This window comes from Lipotes vexillifer, unplaced genomic scaffold (genome assembly GCF_000442215.2).
Source record: "Lipotes vexillifer unplaced genomic scaffold, Lipotes_vexillifer_v1.1 scaffold1081, whole genome shotgun sequence".
NCBI classification, from domain to species: domain Eukaryota; kingdom Metazoa; phylum Chordata; class Mammalia; order Artiodactyla; family Lipotidae; genus Lipotes; species Lipotes vexillifer.
The window spans coordinates 42,002-61,411 of NW_006779039.1; positions in this window are offsets into that span (position 1 = coordinate 42,002).

Consider the following 19,410-nt stretch of genomic DNA (forward strand, 5'->3'; position numbering starts at 1 on the left):
CGCCAAGATATTTGGACCAATGTGTAGGAATTACAGGGAGGCAGATTTTGGCCCCGTGTAAAGAAAGGCGGTCTAATGCCTTGAGCCTTTGGCCGATGGGAAGAGCTTTGGGAGGTGGGAAGCTCTGAGGCTCTGGAGGTCTTTAAAGAGAAGCTGGGTTCCTAGGGCTTCCCTTGAGAGTTTTGTCGCCAGGGGTGCTGTTGCTCTGATAGTGTTTGAGTTACGAATATACTTCTTTACCCTTCCTCTGAAAACTTTTACACGACTAGATTGTTTTCTAATTGTAAGAGTAACACGGGTACATGGTTGTTTCTTTTTCTTTGAAATCTCTTAAAGCCCTGGGTGTTTTGGCTCCTAAGTGGAGTCTTGGTTTATATACCCCTAATAACCAGGTAAACTGCTTCAGGTCTTATCGCATGGGGGCATTTATAGGCATTTTTATTCTAATGTTCTTTAATGAGGGTTTGGTGGACGCTGAAGTGTGTCTGTGTAGTGTAGTTGGGCCTCCCTGACATAGGCAGGGCGGGCGAGGGGCGGAGGGAGGAGGGGGGAGGGGTGGGCATTCTGATGTCGAGACAATTCCGACTTATATGTTCCTTTAAAATGAGTGATCTTTATTACTTGCAAGCAGAAATGATATTGTAAGCAGCCAGCAAAATATTGCCAAGCAGAGGTCTTGATATGGAGTATGTTCCAATGAATAGGTAAAGATCATTTGAAATCAGCACACTAATTATTTATATGCAAATGAATGTTGTCAGAGAGCTTGGAAACAAGTTGTTCTCTGAACTGGGTTAAACGTCCCCTAAGAGCTCATGTTTATACTCTTAATTTACTCAGAAACCCATTGTTGCTGTTTCTTTTAATAGATAGAGGAAAGGTAAAATATGCCAACCCATGATTAAATTATCACAAATTTAGTAGTAGTTTGAATTGAATTATAGTTTTATGTATTTATTTTATTGCCAGTCACTGGTGTAACACACATTTGCTAATGAGGCCGAATTTTCTTGCTAACTTTCTCTACACAGCGATTATTTCTCTAAATGAAAGGTCTCCACCCAGGCTGTTTGATGAGGAGTTATCTTTCTGATAGTTTAGGTGACTTCCTGGCTCTTTTAAAAACATCACCAAAACAATTGTCCCAAATAATAGTAATTTCATACCTAGCAAATATTCTAGCTAGGAAAATGCTACTATAAACCATATAGAGGTGAACAATTTTAAAAAGCCAAGAATGTAAGAAAATGCATTCAGTCCTAATTGTGGGTGGATCCTAATTTCATCTTTTCATTCGGCAGGGCCTTCATGATCTTTGCAAGGCCCTGGGTCAGCTTTCGATTATCCTTTTTCATTGCACTGTAGCTATGCCAAGGGGTGGTGGAGAGAAGCCTCTAGTTGATCTTTTGAAAAAGCGAGTGTTCAAATAACCCTTGCCTCTGCCACCTCGCTCCCTGCCCCCACTGCTCATCCATGGGGACTGGTGGGCCAAGAGGGAGGGAGGACTCTGTCTACGATGGCCTGGACTTCAAATCCTGAGATGACAGGGCCAGGTGGGGCAGCAGTAGGGGTGGAAGATTGAAGAACGGAATATGGTGGGATGGAAGTTGGGGGGAAGGCAGTATTAGGTCACAAGCCAAACCACAAGAAGATGGGTCAGAGTTAGGGGTAACAGATACGAGGAACAGTGGAGCATAGTTCAAGTCTAAGCCAGTCAAACCCTGCTTGGGCCATGGTGACCCAGCAAGGTGTTAAGCTTTGGCCTGACCACAGATGGAAGCTGGGCAGCTCAATAACCAGGCTGTTCTGTAAGAGCCTTAGAGTTTACATTCACTTACCCCTCACAGATAGCCCTCCATACCAGTAAATTACTTCACATGACACACTGCCTGGACATTTTCTAGCAGGCTGGCTTTAGAGGGTGATGAAGTGTGTTGGAAAGAGGCCCGCCGGGAGAGGACAAAACTCAGGTTTTAGCCAGTCCTCTGCCACTAATTGGCCAGGAAACCTTAGGCGAGTCATCTACTCTTTCAGAGCCTCAGTTTCCCTGTATATAAAGTGAGTCTCGAGGAGGTAGAGACGTACAGTTCATCCATCACTTGTGAGTTCTAAAGCACGGAAAACAATTCTGTGGCCTTTGGCATTCAGCTTGTTTGACTTGAGGGAAAGAAACACACCCTCAGCACTACATTTGAGCTGAACCTCTGGAAACCCCAAGAGTCAAAACTGAACTCTGTATAGTCAAATCCTTTCCCCAGCTTGTTTGCCGGAGCCAGGAGTGTTGAAGAAAGTCTGTGTTCTGTTGGGCTATTTAGCATTTGTGGAAATAGCACAAAGCAAGCTGCACAGAGTTCTGCAGATGCAATAGCTTATGTACTGTGTTACAGCAGAGGGCCGCTGTGTTCCAGGGACTCCGATGGGGCTGATAGCCCCCTAGTGACGCAAACACCACCAGCAAGCTGGAGCCCTTTAGTCCTTTGCCAGAATCACACATGGCTCCTTTGCTGAGGGCTGGGGTTAGATTGAGGGCCTTTTCTGAAAGGCCCACCCTGTCGGTTCCACCCTCGTGAGACAAAAGACATAAGGGCTGCCAGTGGACTTTAAAATGTAAATTAAAAAATAGCCCTTAATTACAAAGAATAGCTTTAGTTATAGCTTACTGCAGGCAGACCACACATTTCTGAATGGTTTTACAAACGAGGGAATGGTGAGTAGTTGACGAGCACCGGTGAGTTCTTCACTGGCATGCTGGCCCGCACCTAAATTGTAATACTGGAGCACCGCAGTTTTCAGCCAAATCACAAACAAAACACATTAACACAGTTCGTTTCCCTTTTAATTGCACTACAAAAAGGAGTCTGTATTTCGCCTTTTTTGACGTCTCATCTTAAAAGCAAAAAGACTTGAGCTAAATCTATGTCTATACCCAATAAAGCTTGTTTTCATTTTCTTACCCAGCCAGCTAAGATTTATACATTAATTATTCAACTGATGCATCTTAAACATCCTAGTTAAAACACACACTGCTGGCCAGGCACCGTTCACCCCCCAGCACACTTTTGCTTGCCTGCAAGGAATGAATACTTGAACTGTAAATGGGTAAACTCAGACTTTCCATATGGCGAGGTCAATAGAACTCATGGTGAACATACAAAGGATAGAAAACTAATTATTACTGAGGTTCAGGTAAGCGATTTCTTAGGCATTTTAGCTGTCACGCTGTGGAATAATTGTAAACCCACCAGGAAGGAATTGCAAAACACAACCTACTTATCCCTTCCCCAGTGGCTATATTGAATCTTTTTTTTTTTTTTCTGTTCTGTAGTTTGTGCCAACCCTCTATTCAATCATTAAAAGGAACGTTATTTTAAGTATTGCTTCCTCAATGACAGTGTTTGACTGAAATCGTACGGAATGGTGACTTTTCCCAGAGCGCGACTTCCACATTCTGGCATGATTTGAGGCAATCAGAGCTATTAGTAATGGAATGCAGAGTTCCGTGGCAATTTTATTTAAAGTTTTGTTTAGGTTAATATTACATCTGACTAATGTAACCATCTGTATCCAGCCAGTCCCATCAGTGACAACATAAAATCGTTAACCACCATGTCACGGGCATCAGGTGCTTTGGCTTTGGTATAATTTTATGAGCATGCCTTCTTGTACTACTTTATTACTATCACTGAGACATCAGTAACAGCAGCAAATTTTCCAGGCATACCACAGAACCCAAGCTAGGTGGGTGTCCTAGCTTTGTGACTAAATTCTTGCTGCTTCTAGGTCTTGGCATGTGCTATTACCTTGTCCAGGAATGTCCTTCAAGTGTTGGTTTAAAGGCCTTCTCGAGAGGTCCCCTCTCTTTCCTCTGGTATTCTGTACCCATTTGTTTCCTTCATAATATTTATCATAACTTAAAGTGATAACTATATATTTTTTCTTGTTAATTGTCTCTACTGCGAGACTACAAGCTAGATGAGAGCAGAGACCATGTCTATTTTTATTCACCCATATATCCCCTTGCCTAGCAAAGTAAGTAGGGACTCTGGATATTTGGGGGAGGGGACTCTAAACATTTTAATGAATAAACGAGACAATGTGGCAAAACTACAAGGAGGCAGGGACCCCGTATGCTGAGGACTTCCAGAACAACCTCGTGGTTGCGTTCGATCCTGCGGAGACCTGTAGGACCTTACAACAGTATACTCATGGGCATACTGGACATTTCCACCTGATGATCCACAGACATTTCACAGTCAACGTTCCAACCTTTAACTCATCAGCTTGCGTCTCAAATCTCTTTTTCCTTCTCAGCGTCATAGCTTGGATAATGGCACTGTCATGCGTGTCATCATCCAAGTAAAATGCTTGGCATTCATTCTCCCTCTCTCTCCTCAACCCCAGCACCCAGTCCTGTGAGTGAATGCCACTTGGACCTGTCCTGTCCTTTCCACCTCCATTGACATGACTCTGGTTCGGGTCCTCTCTATAGCTTATTTAGACTCCTGCAAATGCTTCCTGATGGGCTCGTTGCCTCCCTGGTCTTACACCCTAAAAACCACCTCCCTCCCTGCAAAGACTCAAACACTATCTTCTGTCCCACTTTCCAGAATTCAGTAAGGACTGGCAATGTGCAGAAGTAGCTGGAGCCTTACTAAGAGATAGTAAAAGATTGCAGATATATGATTTCTTCAAGATTAATTTCCTTTTTGTTTTTCTATGGTTCCAACAGAATAAGCTATTAAAATGCTTTGAGCTTCTGAACGAAAGCACAGAACTGTGCCAGCAGAGCACCATAGAGCTTTCCTTTATTTTCTGCTAGCATCTATCTGTGATGGATGATACGACCGTGAATCTTCACTTAAATATGGAATGCTGAAATAATCATAAAATCCCAGAGTGTCAGAGCTGGACAAAGGCCATCTGGGTCCTATGTCTTGAGGCTCAGAGAAGGGAAGGGCCTTATTTAAGGTCACAAAGTGATTTAACTGCAGAATTAGGGCTCAAACCCAGCTCTCTGTATTCCTCAAGTGAGCATGAGGCTTCATTTGGATGTGTTATCAAAACATTTTGCAGCTCTGTGATCCACTCCCCGGACCACTGTACTGTGCTGTAACCTTTTCATCTGAACTTTTTTTTTTTTTTTGCTTCTCTTGTGCCTGAGTGCTAATCGGTGAGATTAGAAAGTCTGAGCTGATCTTAATAAAGTGACTTACGCTTCAGTGATCATTTCCAAAGGGAGCACTTGGGAGCACTAGAGGTTTCTAGGAGCTGCCCTGGGAGCCTCCATGTGTATCAGTCAGTGGGTCCCAAGTAAACAGGGCTCTGGGCTGCCCATCCCCATTTCATACTCCATATGAAGTTTTGTTTTCATCTGTTTTATACGGGCTACCACTACCATTGGATTGAAGTGACTTCGCGTTGAAAAAGTTTTGAAAACTGTGCCTCAGGAATGCATTGGTGGTTTGCTCCCCCATTTGCATATTCCAATTAAACAATATTTCTGTGGCTCTGTGTTTATTTTTGTTTTTACCTATCTCTTTACAATGATAAAGGACAGGAAAAACTCCAGGCTTGCTCATGTGGGTGCGGTAATGTGAGTATAGACTGTCTGTAACTTGTTGGTGGACCAGTGCCTGAGGCTGAGGTTTTATGATTTCTTGGCTACGTGTTAGTGTGGATGGGTCAGGTCTACCTAAAGGGTCCTGCCCTTCCTCTCAGGCCAGGGAGTACGTGGGACTGCTTGGTAGCAGACATGTTGTCTTTAAGAGTCTAGTATTTTTTTCCCAGCTTACTTGAATTCCACGTCTTCAGTCTTTGACACCGACCACTGGTAAGCAAAGTGGAAGGTCGGATTTCTGAGAGCCAGACATTATGGTGGCATAGTAAAACACTACGTGACCATCCATGGAAGGGGGCGGTTGATACTGAAAATTGATGGAATGTGTTCACTGTGACAGGTCCCAGGAGATGGCCTCCCAGTTTCTGGCATGGGAGGGGATGGTGGGAAGGATGTAGGGGCTTTGGAGGAGGGACAAATGGTATGTCTCACCTCACTGTTTTCCTTTGGTGCTCAGAGATGTTGACATACTCTTTTTTTTTTTTTCCGGTACGCGGACCTCTCAGTGCTGTGGCCTCTCCCGTTGCGGAGCACAGGCTCCGGACGTGCAGGCCCAGCAGCCACGGCTCACGGCCCCAGCCGCTCCACGGCATGCGGGATCTTCCCGGACCGGGGCACGAACCCGTGTCCCCTGCATCGGCAGGCGGACTCTCAACCACCGCCACCAGGGAAGCCCTGTTGACATACTCTTGATACTTCTTGACATGATGAAAGGCAAGGCCACCCCTAACTTAGGTGGGCCTGGGGCAAGGGCACAAAATACAGGCTCACTGCAAACTCCCCTTTCTCTCCAACCTCTTGGCTCTGTCCCTTACCCTGAGGGGCCCTCCACACAAGCCTATAGACACCAGCCTTGCTCCTCAAAGTGTGGACCCCAGCCCAGAGCATCAGCGTTACCCAAGCACTTGTGGAACTGTCAACTCTCAGGGCCTACTCTAGGCCTACTTAACCAAGGTGTGGACTTTAATAAGATCCCAGATGATTCACAAGCACATTAAAGTTTGAGAGGTACTGTTGTAGCCCACATGGTCAAGCTTCATCATCACTGGGTGGAAGGGTAACAGCTGCTCAGTGGACACCTGTTGTTCACCACTCAGGCCTAGGGTTGTGTCCATCTGTGGTTTGGTCCATCCTCAGGAAAGCAAAACTAGGGCAGAGGATTGCCAGGCCATGAACACAGGCTTGGGGCACATGGGCAGGGAATTTCAAGGTCTTGGGTAGTTTGAGAGTGGCATAGAAGAGGGAAGCATAGACGTTGGGTGGGCAAGTCCCCTTGGCCCCATAGATTCCTTGCTCTGTGGGCAGTGGTGAGGCTGGAGTGGAGCCAGAGCAAGGCCCTGTAAAGTGTGAGGTCTCGGGCAGGGACCTTGTTGCCTCAGTGTAAGAGCGATGCTGTTGAAGGTTTTCCTAAATGTCCATGTAGATGGGGGTAGGGTGGGAGTGGTTCATGAGTCCTCAGGGTACTAAGCCGCTGCCGTGCCTTGCTGGCTCTTTGTGGTGTGGCGGAATAGTAGTGGTGGGGCCATTATTGCTTTAAAAGGGAATCAAAGTGAACTGTTCCAAGCACACTCTTGAGTAGCTAGGGAGATACATCTGTGACTTCTCTGTCGAAGGTATACCGTGGAGGTGCTGCCTCTAGTGCCTAATGACAATTCAATTAGACCAGCTGTCGGCCTCCGGTGGGAGCCAGGGCTTTGAACAGCTGCCTCCACACCTAGGATACAGGCAGTTTCCTCAGTGAATTAAGAGCAGTAGCTGGTGTGGTTGGGGTGAGGTGGCCAGTGGAGGGATGAGGATGCCATTTTGTATCCACTGCCACCTAGGTGGTGCCACGGCTGTGGGACAGAAGCAGGTCTGAATGAAGTCCATTAAATCGCTATCACACCTCAGCTTCTTCATCTGTAAAATGGGTCTAACAGTCCTTTCCCTGCCTGCCTTGTAGAGATGTTGGGTGCCTCTAGTGAGATGATGAACTCGAAAATGATCTTTTGTCTGTCAAGTGGAGTCCACGTGAAAAAAGTGATGGTCATCATGTGGGCTTCCCTGGTGGCGCAGTGGCTGGGAGTCCGCCTGCCGATGCAGGGGATGCGGGTTCGTGCCCCGGTCCGGGAAGATCCCACGTGCCGCGGAGCGGCTGGGCTCGTGAGCCGTGGCCGCTGAGCCTGCGCGTCCGGAGCCTGTGCTCCGCAACGGGAGAGGCCACAGCAGTGAGAGGCCCGCGTACCGCAAAAACAAAACAAACCAAAAAAAATGGTGGTCACCCTACCATTTGCTATCTTTCCTTTGTGAGTGTGCTTTCCATTGCATATGAGTTTTAGATTTAAGTTGTGTTCCCCTTAGCAATGCACAAGGCTCCGTACAAAGCCATCTCTGCCCCTCTGCCCAATGCCTTCCTGCCCCTTCCAGTGGTGAAGATGCCCTGCTGTGGTTCTTGTCTTGAGTTCCACAGGCGGGGGAGGAGGGTTTTTGTATTGGCAAACATTTCTGAAAAGACAAATAATTGCCTCTGGAAAGAGAATTCTTTTCCCTTCCAAAAATTCATATTTACTGGTTTAAATTGATGTGACTTTATTTTTTGGCTAGCGCTGTACAGTATTCCACTGAGCAGTAATTATTCCTTTGCTGTTGCAGGAGTTTGTCGAGAGAAGGGAACTAAATCTAAAAGAAGAGTGAATCCATCTTGTACGTATGTTGAAGCTCTCTCTGAGGCCACTGACACTGAAATGTTAATGCTAGATTTTTATCTACCGGTATCACTTAGACATTGATATAATGGGAGCTAGTGCCCTGGATTGCTGAATCAAAGGCTGAATTCCATTCCCTTACATGGCACTGGATGCCCTGCCCAGTGGATTGATGACCTTGGCAGAGCACAGTGGTGAAATAGACCTTGCATTCCAGACCTGCCATCTGATTGTCAGACTCTAGTTGCCTCGGCGGCCCCACCCCCACCCCGCCCCATCATGGGTAGGTGCTAAAGGTCTCAGCCAGAAGACTCAGTGACGTTCAGTGTCTGAAGCATTAAGGACTGACCTTGGCAGGCGAGTAGTAATCCACCCCACCCCCGCTGCTGCTCAATAGATAACATCTGGAAGTAGTCTGATGACTCAGTACTAAGTGCCCCTGGGAAGAGCCCCTGAGGCCCGTGGGTGCTAATTAGTCTGCAGTCACCCTTTTTACATTAGGGTGTGGGTGAAGCTGGGACAAGCTCCAGGAACCCACTGAAGGCTGTCCTGCTTCGTTGGGGCTCTGACATCCCTCCTAGGCTTTGCTAGGCCTTTTTCTGGGGTGCTGGGCTCTGTCTCGCTACCTGGCTGCCAGCTAGGGTCCAGTTCAAGTAAACTCTTGTGGGAACACAGTGCTTCTACCTGCCTGATGACTAGTACTGCCGCTGCTGCCCAGTCTTTCCTAACCAGATCGCCATCTGAAATAGCCAGCTTGCATTTGTCGTAGTTTTCTGATCTTTGTAACTTGGAGGGCCGGTCAGTCCCCTTGGGGACAACTCTGTGGCTCTCCAGGTTCTGCCTCCATTTGACCTGTGCTCGTTCTCCTTTTCCTGCTCTCCTGGCATTGAAATCTTTGGAGTCCCCACTATTGCTATAAAAGTTTTGCTGCAAAATATGGGCAATAGTCTATCTTATCCCATAGTCCGGTTATACATCCATGGGACACTCTGGGCATCTCACAGTTCACTTGGGGTGAACCCACTCACAGTTCTTGCCTCTTCTCTCCAGGAAGCATTAACCAAAGAAGCCACAGGGGGATCTGCCAGCCTCCTATGAAATAAAATGCTATGCGATACCAAACAGCTAGCTGTCCAGATTTATTAGAAAAATCTGGCTGCCCTAGCTTTTTGACAATTTTCTCTTTCCTCTGTGGTCCAGCGTGAAATAGACTCTCCAGGGTGAATTGTCATTGGGAGGAATTTGAAACTGCCGTGTGTCACTGGTGCATGGCTGAAGAGAAGGCAACAAAAGGATTACCACCATTTCCCTCCGAAAAAACTATTAGGGGAGGTTATTGATTATTTTCCAAATACCTTCCACCTTCATCAGAGGACATTATGATCATTAAAGAGGTACTGTCATGTATCTTTTTAAAAATAGTTTTCTCTTTTTTGTTTTCTTAATAGCGACTGTGCCCAAGTCCCTCTTTACAGCCCAAAGGTGATGTTTTTTCTTTGCCCATAGAATTTCTGGCAAATGGACTCAAATTGCTGCTGCTTCTGTCAGCTGGTGCCTGGGTTTACGTCAAGGTCTTTAGGAAGGCCAGACAAGTTCAATTGCACAAACCGTTGTTGACTGCTACCAACACGCTGCCCCTCTCTCCTGTGCTTCTTTTTCTACCCCTGCCTCCCGCCGCTTTCCATATAGGCTTGGAGGTGTCATTTTTCTTTCAGAACTCCAGGTTTTTGGCTAAAAATTGTGCTACATGTACATGTTAGCAAACTTTTTGGTGACGTCTGGAGTCGGGTGGCATTTGATCTATACAGTAACCAGATCTCCATCATATGTAGATTATCCACAGCATATCTACTTTAAAAGTCCTTAATGTATTGTGCTTAAGCCCTCAAACCAATTCATGGGGTTAAGAGGGAACCGTTGTAGCACTTCTGCCTTGTGCATGTAGTGTTTGCTCTCTTAGCTGTGACTCCTGGACTAACCTTCGCTGTTGTCATGGACCACCTGGACTTCTGGGCCACTCTTTTGTGTTGAGGGGACAGGGGATGTTTTGTTTCCTCTTGTTCTGCATTTGTTTCAACACCATGAGCATCAGAGATCTATTAACTAAGAAAACTATGGCTCTGTTCTCCTGCCAGACTTCTGATTTCTCAGTGCCCAGGTGAGAAACAGAATCCTATCTGGAGTAGTCATTTGCTGCAAGCTCAGAGCACATGGAGGGCCCAGGAACATACACTGCACCTGTGTGTTTTTTTGGCGTTGAAAGGCTTCCACGAGGCTCCTCCTGTCTTCTGGCCACGCTGAAGTAGTGTTTTGAGAAGTGAGGTTTTCCTTTTTTTTTTTTTTTCTCTTGAGATCTGAGATCACTGTTTGTTTGTTAGTTTGTTTAGGCTCTTTAGCTCATATATGGGGTATGTAAGCCTTGATATCGGCCGTTGTGAAGCATCACGTGGAGTAGTATATGCTTCAGTTGGTACATTTGTTACTTTAAGAAATCAGTGAACGGTTTGTGGTGCCTTTTAAGATTTCTTTAACACATATTTATCGAGTACCTCTTATGGGCTACGTGCTATGCTGGATGCCAGGAATGCACAGATGAGAAAGGCGCAGTCTCTACTCTCAGGTTGTCTCATAGTCTAGTGGGAGAGAAAGACATACATCAACAAATGGCTGCAGCACTCTGAGTGGGGTAGAAAATTCCTGGCCAAGGCACTGGCATGAGCAGAGGTTGACAGCAGGGAAATACATGGGTTGTTCGCCGAGCCACAAGTAATCTAGCATAGTGGAATGAGGTGTGGATGTTGCAGGAGGCTACTGGAGAAAAGACTGGAAGTTAAGGTAGATTTGGGTCAGATTTTGAAGAGTTGAGATTTTTAGCATTCAGAACATGTTAGAATCCCTTGAACTCAAGATGTTGGATCAAAGTGACAGTTTGGTCGACATTCTTAGAACTTTTGTTTAGTTTAGCAGGAGGTGGAAGAGAAAGCTATTAACGCTGAAAAACTGGTCCTAGGCCCTAGGGACCACGTGAGTCAGAGGTTAGAGCATCCAGTATGGCTTGGAGCTACAGCTCTGCATCAGTCAGAGTTGTATGTGATGTATCTTTAGTTTAGGGAGGGGAGAGAAGATTTGGTCTTGGAAGAAGGATTGGGAAGGAAGGATAGTAGAGCTGGATACTTTTGCACCTACTCCCCAGTCAGAAATTTATAGGTTGATTTCATTATCATCTTGAAATATTGTCATGTCCCAGAACATATGGAAGTCCATACTTAAAAGTCAGTGTGAACACCTCACATCCAATTCAGATATAAAGGGCCAATTTGGTTCATTTATGTGATTCCAGTTCACAAGCAGCCATGACATGATCCAATGACTAGGCTTGCAAGAGCAGCCAAAGATGGAGCCATTTAGGAATGCACTGGGCATATGATGGGAGCTGTTGTTGACAGTACACCCTGATCCAGGCATATATAACTTACTCTCTGGTCCAAAGCTACAAGTACTATCCCTGTTCCCAACACACCATCTTCCAAATGGGTGCCATGTTATAACAGGCAGTATGGTTGGATTGATGTGGCAGTACACATAGAAACACAGCTTTCACTAGAGGTTTCTCTCTCCTGATGTTTTGGATGAGTTGGATATTTTGGGTGAGTCTCCTGACTCTTCTGGATGATGAAATGGGCTTCACCATAAGCCATCATTCATCTTGCTTCATCTCTGTGTTACTTTGCTGTGAGATGCACAGGTCTTTCCTAGGCTGCTCTGCCTTATTCACTATTGGAGTGTAAGAGGTATTGCTCCTTTACAGAAGCACAGTACAAATTCCTCTAAACATGAGCAGAGAAACTCTCTGAGGAAGAAATAGCTCTAGAATGAGGTATCAGGGTCCACTTGGGCAGGTGTCCTATTGTGACAGAGATGCTCCTAGGGAGCCCTTTTCTCCTCAGCTCTTGGAGAAACATGTACTTTCATGATGATTTTATAATACAATCTCCAAGTCCTTCTGACGACTTATTCTAAGTATCCCTGATTACTTAGAATCAAAACTCTTCATTCATCCGTATCTACTGTTTTGAATCATTGCTTCTTTTGGAATTACGATCCTGGAGATAAAAGTCCTACAAATATCTGGAGTCAGTGTTCAATCTAGAGGGACCTGTCTTAAAGGTCTCATGGTAATTGAGTTTCTCTATTAAAAACAATGTAGGGTAGACCCTCTTTTCTTCGTTAGGAATTCTAAGCACTGGAGAGGAAATTCACATACAACCCTGCTGCTACCAGTATCTTGTTCCTTATACTGGATCCCCACTAGAGTATGCACATATAGAATGGTTTAAAATTATTTTTATCAAGGTAATAGTACAAATATTTTTTTAAAACATCAGGCTTGTAACAACACAGACAACAAAAACAGGCCAGCACTGCTCCCTCTTAAGCCTGCTCCTTTGGAGCAACCACCCTTTAACCATTTTAGTTATTGCCTGTGGTATTTACCTTCATATTTTATATGTTTTTACTGCTATTCCTTGATTCATTATTTTAGATGTTGTTTGTTGACTTCCTGTAATGGTAGATGAGAATGTAGCTGTCTCGTAGTCATGCTTGGCTAGTTTATGCTGCAAACAAACCACTCCTAATTACTGGTGGCTTTTTATACAACAAAAGTTTATTTCTTGCTCCTGCTACATGTTCATCCTAGGTGGTTAGGGAACCTCTGGCTGACGCTGGTCCTCTAGGCTGATGGAGTCTCCATCACAACACTTGATTCCACGATCTCTGCAAATAACAGGGTGACTGCATACTGGCTCTCAAAGCTTCTGCCCAGTTATGTCACAAGTCAGTTTCCCTCATGTTTTATTGATTGAAGGAAACCATAGGGCCACAGTTAATTTTAAAGAAGGCCAGAAAGGGCAGTCCTACCACATGCCTGGAAGGAGATGCCCTGGAATATTTGTGAACAGAATCCCTCCATCTTCCCTCCCCTATTGCCCTAATATAAGTAAATTGCATATTTCTTCAAAATCGGTATTCAATGTTTATATTATTATAGCTTTGTAAATATTGGCCACTGGTAAGCCAATGCATTAAGCTTACATGTCCTTTTCTAAATAATATTTTATTTTCCCTAGGGTCAATAATTGCTTAATTTTTATTTGCCTAGTTTTCTTTGTATTTATTCCTTAGTTTCTCTACAACATCCATCAGCTTTGTCAAATAGTTCTCAGTATTATTTTCTAAATACTAAAAACTATCAGGTAATATATCAATTTTATTTTTTTCTGGAGTGTTCCAGCCTCCTGCTTCAGTCTGGGCTAGTTGCTCTCTAGGCTTGCTGCACAGGTATCATCCTAGGGCTTTCTGTCACCAGTTTCATGTGTTAGAGTCCTAGTTTTCTGGGTCCAAAGTCTCCCTCTGTTTTGGTTTACTCACTTGTTCTGTCGAGGCACATGCTCTAGTAGATTCCTAAGTAAAGGCGTATGGGAAGTGTATTAGTCAGCTTTTTACTGACTAATGGTTTTGCTGTGGTGGTAAATTATTCTAAAACCTCAATGGTTTACACAACAAGTTCTTTCTTACTCATGTCTTCTGTTCTTCATGGGTCAGCCACAGCTCTCTCTTGGTATTTTTCATTCTTGGACCCAGGCTGAGGAAGAAACCCCTTTCTTGGAAAAGCAGTTCTCACAGCAAAAGAAAAGGAGCACTGACAAAACCAGTGATGACTCTCAGTGCTGCTGCTCAGAATTGGCACATGTCACTTCTGTTCACATTTCATTGGCCAAAGCAAATCTTATGGCCAAGCCAGGTGTCAATGAGCATGGAAATATAACTCTCCTAAAGGCAAAATTATATAACTCATCACATGAAGTAAATAGTTTAGCTACATATAAAATTATAGGTTGATTTTTTTCTCCCAGAATTTTAAAGACATTGTCTCCTAGTTTTCAATGTTGTTATTTAAAAGTCTGCTGCCCGTCTGTCTCCTAATCTTCTGTATAGGATTTTTTTTCTTATACAGCTCTAGAAGCTTTTAGGATTTTCTTTTAACCCATATTATTCAGAAATTTTATGATGATGTGAGTTGGTGTAGATCTTTATGCATTCATCTTTTCTGGCCCTTCCTTTTGCCCTCTCAATGTGGAAATTCATGTCCTTAGTATCTGAGAAATTTTCCTGTATTATTACTTTAATAATTTTCTTCCCTCTTTCTTCTTTCTGAAATTTCAATTATTTGGATGTTAGACCTCCGTGATTATTCCTCTACTATTCTTATCTTTTTGTCTCTTGGTCTTTATTATGTTCTACTTTTGGAGAGATTTCCCTATTTTAATCTTCCTACTCTTTTTTTCATTTTGATGATCGTATTTTCAATATCCATCAATGCCTTGTTTTCTATCTTTCTCATAGCGTCCTTTCATAGTTTGTATATATATATATATATGAAATACATAAAAATACACATTTATATATATAAATATATAAATACATATAAACGTTTCTTCTCTTGTTTTAGGGGCTCTCCTTAAATGTCTTGTGATCCTTTGCTGTCAATTCGTATTTAAGAGTTGAGCCCTCAAAAGCTGAGCGGAAGTGTTGGATGGAGAGGCAGAGCTTGCCAACTAGTGGCTTCACTGTAGAGTGATTGGGCAGTGACTGCCTTTTTGTGGGAGGACATCCAAATGTCAGTATACAGGGGAATTTCCTCTAGTGACCTTTACTTATTCAAGGACAGAATCCTTTAGCCTGCCTGCACGTATTTTGGGATTGGGGGTAGCCTGGCTGGGTTCCTGCCATTCCATATATAGACTTTCACTTAATCCCTCCATTTTCTGTCATGTGCCTCATCCCACCCTCTACTATACCCAGTGTTCCTAGTGCCCCGAGTGTGTTTGATCCAGTGTCTTCAGAGACTACAGCTTTTGTTTCCTGGGCACAGAAAGGGTGGATGGGACAGTTGCCTGGCTAGCTGCATGGGATGAAGGAGATGTGGGAGCCTACTCCTCCACGTACATACTTTCAATTCCTGTTTTCCTGTATTCTACCTTCCCAGAATTCTCTTGGGGCTAACCGGCTCACTTTTCTTTGGCATTTCCTTCACTCTTCTAAATTGATACACACTCCTCCACTAACTTCCCATCTTCAAAAAATGTGTTGACAGTTCTCATCCACTAAGGTCTCCTTTCCTATTTTCTTAGTTTGTGTGGACTTGTACACTTCTCTCTCTTCTCTTTTCTCTCTCTCTCATTGTTTTGTTTTAATTTCTTTACTGTTGTTTTAATGGGGCTTCGACAGAGAGAGAGAGAGAGCGAGAGAGAGAGATAATCACATGTGGTCAATCTGCCACGTTTAACGAGAAGTCAAGCTGTGGTTAAAATGTAGTTTTCTTTACCTCATGCTGAACTAAACATGGCCTTAAAATATACCCTTGATCTTCTAAATAAAAATAGCATTATACTTGGATAGGTGACATGCTTTCACTACCAGATTTCAAAGATAAACTTGAATTTTGATGGGAATTAAAACGTATTTAGCGCTTTCTGACACTGAACATGGTAAATAAGTAAACAAATGAATCGATAAATAAAAAGAAAAGTTGCTATGATGTATAGTCTCAGTTTAACACTTCAGATCCCCTTTTTACCCTTATCTCCCCTGCTCTGGGCCCCTGGAAATAGACTTCTATGGACTGTATCACCCAGGCTTCCTTGACCCTTGGCTTCCAGTGGATTTGGCCAATGGGAGGTATCAGTGGGGGAGGGAGGAGGATTAGAGAGTTGGGAGGAAAGAGAGGTCCGGATATTTATTTCTCCAGCTCCCTCTCTGCCAGGTCACATTTGGCAATGATGGTGTTCCTCTATTTTGTGCCACACCTTCTGTTGGGTTGTCCCTTTCCAACAGCCTCAGTTTTTAGCAGATTCTGTTCTCCTTCCCACTTCAGGACTAGGATGGTAAAAGCTTTTCCCTGCTGCTGGTTCAGGCCTGCTGCCCAATCCCCTGGTCCCCTCTGCCCTGCCCACACCTTCAGTTATACTTTGTGAGTGTGTCCTCTGGTTGCTGCCAGGACCCTGGCTGACACAGATGCTGTAGTAGAGCTAATATCTCTCATTATAGTCCAGGTGCTCTTGGACGAACTACTTCACTTGATGGGGCACAGTTTCTGTGTCCGAAAAAGTGCTGATGTGGCGAAAGGTGGTCTGGTCTCTTGCCTGAGAGCCCCTTCCAGTGCTGACATCTGCACTTCTGTCCGATACAGTGGTGGCCCATAGCCAGCTTGAGCTCCAGCTCTCTCTTCTGACTTTGTGGACCACTGTGGATAACCCTGAGTGGTAGATGATCACGAAACATTTTCTTTCTTCCCTTGTGAGGCAGTGTGCTGGAGTAAAAACAATACAGACCTTTGGAGTCAAACCAGGGCTCAAATTCAGGCTGTTACTTCCTTGTTGAATGACCTTGTGTACATTACTAAACGTCTCTAAGTCTTGGGTTCTTCATCTTAAGATGAGGGTGTATGATGAGCACTGTTGGTTACCTGTCCAATAGCCATTTTCTTCTTCTCTGTTATAAGAATGCTGGTTTCCATAAGGTATGGAGTGGAACTTTTAGTTGGGTGTTGCAATACTTGCAGCTTGTGGTAGACACTACTAGTGTTTACTAACATCTGTTTCTTCCCTTCTGGGGGCGTGAAAGACTAACTTCCAAGCCTCTTGTAGTTAGGTGGGACTGTGTGAGTACCTTCCCTGCTTAATTAAGGCTTTGCTGCCATTTCAATATCTTCTTTACCTTGTATTCAGAAATGTCCTTTGAAATCCACATACTTAATGACTATGAGGGAAAACGACCTGTGTCACTTCTCGGCTGAAGCAGAGAAGAGCACGTGTGCCATCTCTGTGTGCTCTCTTCTCCCTGCTGTGGCAGCTGGCGGCACTACTTGTGGTAGAGCCTTCATCAGTCAGAGTCCCTGAGTGGCCATGAAGAGCACAGAGCCTCGTCAACTTGCACTGAACATGTAGCATTAGTGAGAACGAACTGTTGTAATGTTAAGCCAGTGGAGTTTTGAGGTTAATCTGTCAGTTAATGGATAGCTGAAAGCCTCCCTGTGGGCATAGAACATTATCTTCCTTGAAGGGTTGTATGAATTAGACTTTCTGGATTTGGTTCCTAGCTCTGTTATTTATTAACTTCTGTGACCCTGGTCAAGTTACTTAAACTTTCTGTGCCTTGGTTTCCTCATCTGTAGCACAAGGTTAAGAATAGCTCCTCCTGTGTGGAGTTGGTGTGAGTATTGAAGAAATTAATATACATGGAGGACTTAGAACAGGGCCTGGCAGGCAGTACGTGCTATGTAGTGTTTGCTGTCAGAAAGTATATATTTCAGATGTCCAGCACAGCATGTGGCCCTCATCAACAGCTGTCGCTGGTACCTTTATTGCTGTTGTAAGCATTAGAATGATCCATGTAAAGTCTTGATACGTAGTGGCCATTTTAATATGCAGTCCCTATTATTTGGTGATTGTGCTTACATTTTTTAAAAAATTAATTAATTAATTTATTATTTTTGGCTGTGTCGGGTCTTCGTTTCTGTGCGAGGGCTTTCTCTAGTTGCGGCGAGCGGGGGCCACTCTTCATCGCGGTGCGCGGGCCTCTCACTATCGCGGCCTCTCTTGTTGTGGAGCACAGGCTCCAGACGTGCAGGCTCAGCAGTTGTGGCTCACGGGCCTAGTTGTTCCGCGGCATGTGGGATCTTCCCAGACCAGGGTTCGAACCCGTGTCCCCTGCATTGGCAGGCAAGTTCTCAACCACTGCGCCACCAGGGAAGCCCCCTTGTGCTTACATTTGAATATATGCTCCTCATCTGTTAGGTCTCTTAGAATGAGATAAGCATTGCTCTCTAAGACTTCCTTTACAACGTAGGAGTCATTAAGTGTGTGGATTTCAAAGGACATTTCCGAACACAAAGTAAAGAAGATATTGAAATGGCAGCACAGCCTTAATTATGCGGGGAAGGTACTCATCAGAAGTGGCACTATCCATAAGGTTGAAGGCAAAGCGACCCACAGAGAATCTACACTCATGAGAATCTGCTCTTGGATAATGAACATTTGACTGCATTTGTCACTTGCAGTCCTTAAGCACTGTCTGTCCATGCTCTTTGTTTTGCAGATGAGGGACTTGTGCCCCGGAGAGGGGAAGGGGCTGGTCTGGAAAAACAGAGTCTGTCAATAGCATAGGCAGGACTAGAGCCCAGGTTTCTTAACTCCGAGTTCACTGGTAGGTAGAAAAAGCCAGGTTTGATCTTTTAACATGTGTGCCATTTGGAAACTAACGCTGAACAGGCAAAACTCTGGACTTGATGAGAAAATTAAAGTAAGGCTGCTTTCTAGTCTGCGCTTTGCACAGCTCCTCATCTGTTTTGTTGGTGCTGGATAGCCCATGCCTTTGACTACATCAGAAGAAGCTTCATATTCTATCTTAATGTGTCGTCATTGGCTGTAAGAGTGTCCTGTCCATTCTGGCTCTTGGGTGGCCTGCCCAGAATCACCACGGGCTTTGCTTCTTAGCCAACTAGAGGAAGGCAGAAATGAAAGCGGCCTGCCAGTGTGTTTTCTTTGTGTGCCTCTCCTTGGACACAAACGCAGGAGGGGGGTTTCTGTGGAGCAGCTAGTCTCCCCCCCATTTCGGATTTTGCTGAAGCAGGTAGTTGAACTCTTTGAGGAGGTCTGGGTTTTCTCTGTCTCGGGAAATTACTGATAACATCAGAGCCAGAAAGAGGTGAGTAAAATGGGCAAGAAAATTCATAAAAGTCACGCCAAGATTCAGATTTATAACCCCACCCAGTTCTCCCCCAGCAGTCCTTTCAGCTGTGACTTGCTTCCCAGGAATGAGAAAACAGTAGTCTACTGATTGAATTTCAGGCTAAACTTCAGGCAATTAAAAGTAAGGGAAGTAAAACCTAGTTACATTTAGAATCAAAGTCCAGATATCTCCATTGGGAGGCATAGTCTGTGTGTATACTTTGCAAGGTGGGCCTAGTTCTGAAGCCAAACTTGGAAGTGCATTCGTTTCGGTAATTAATCTCTCGCTCCAAGTTTCTAGCTTGTCTTTTTGGAGTTA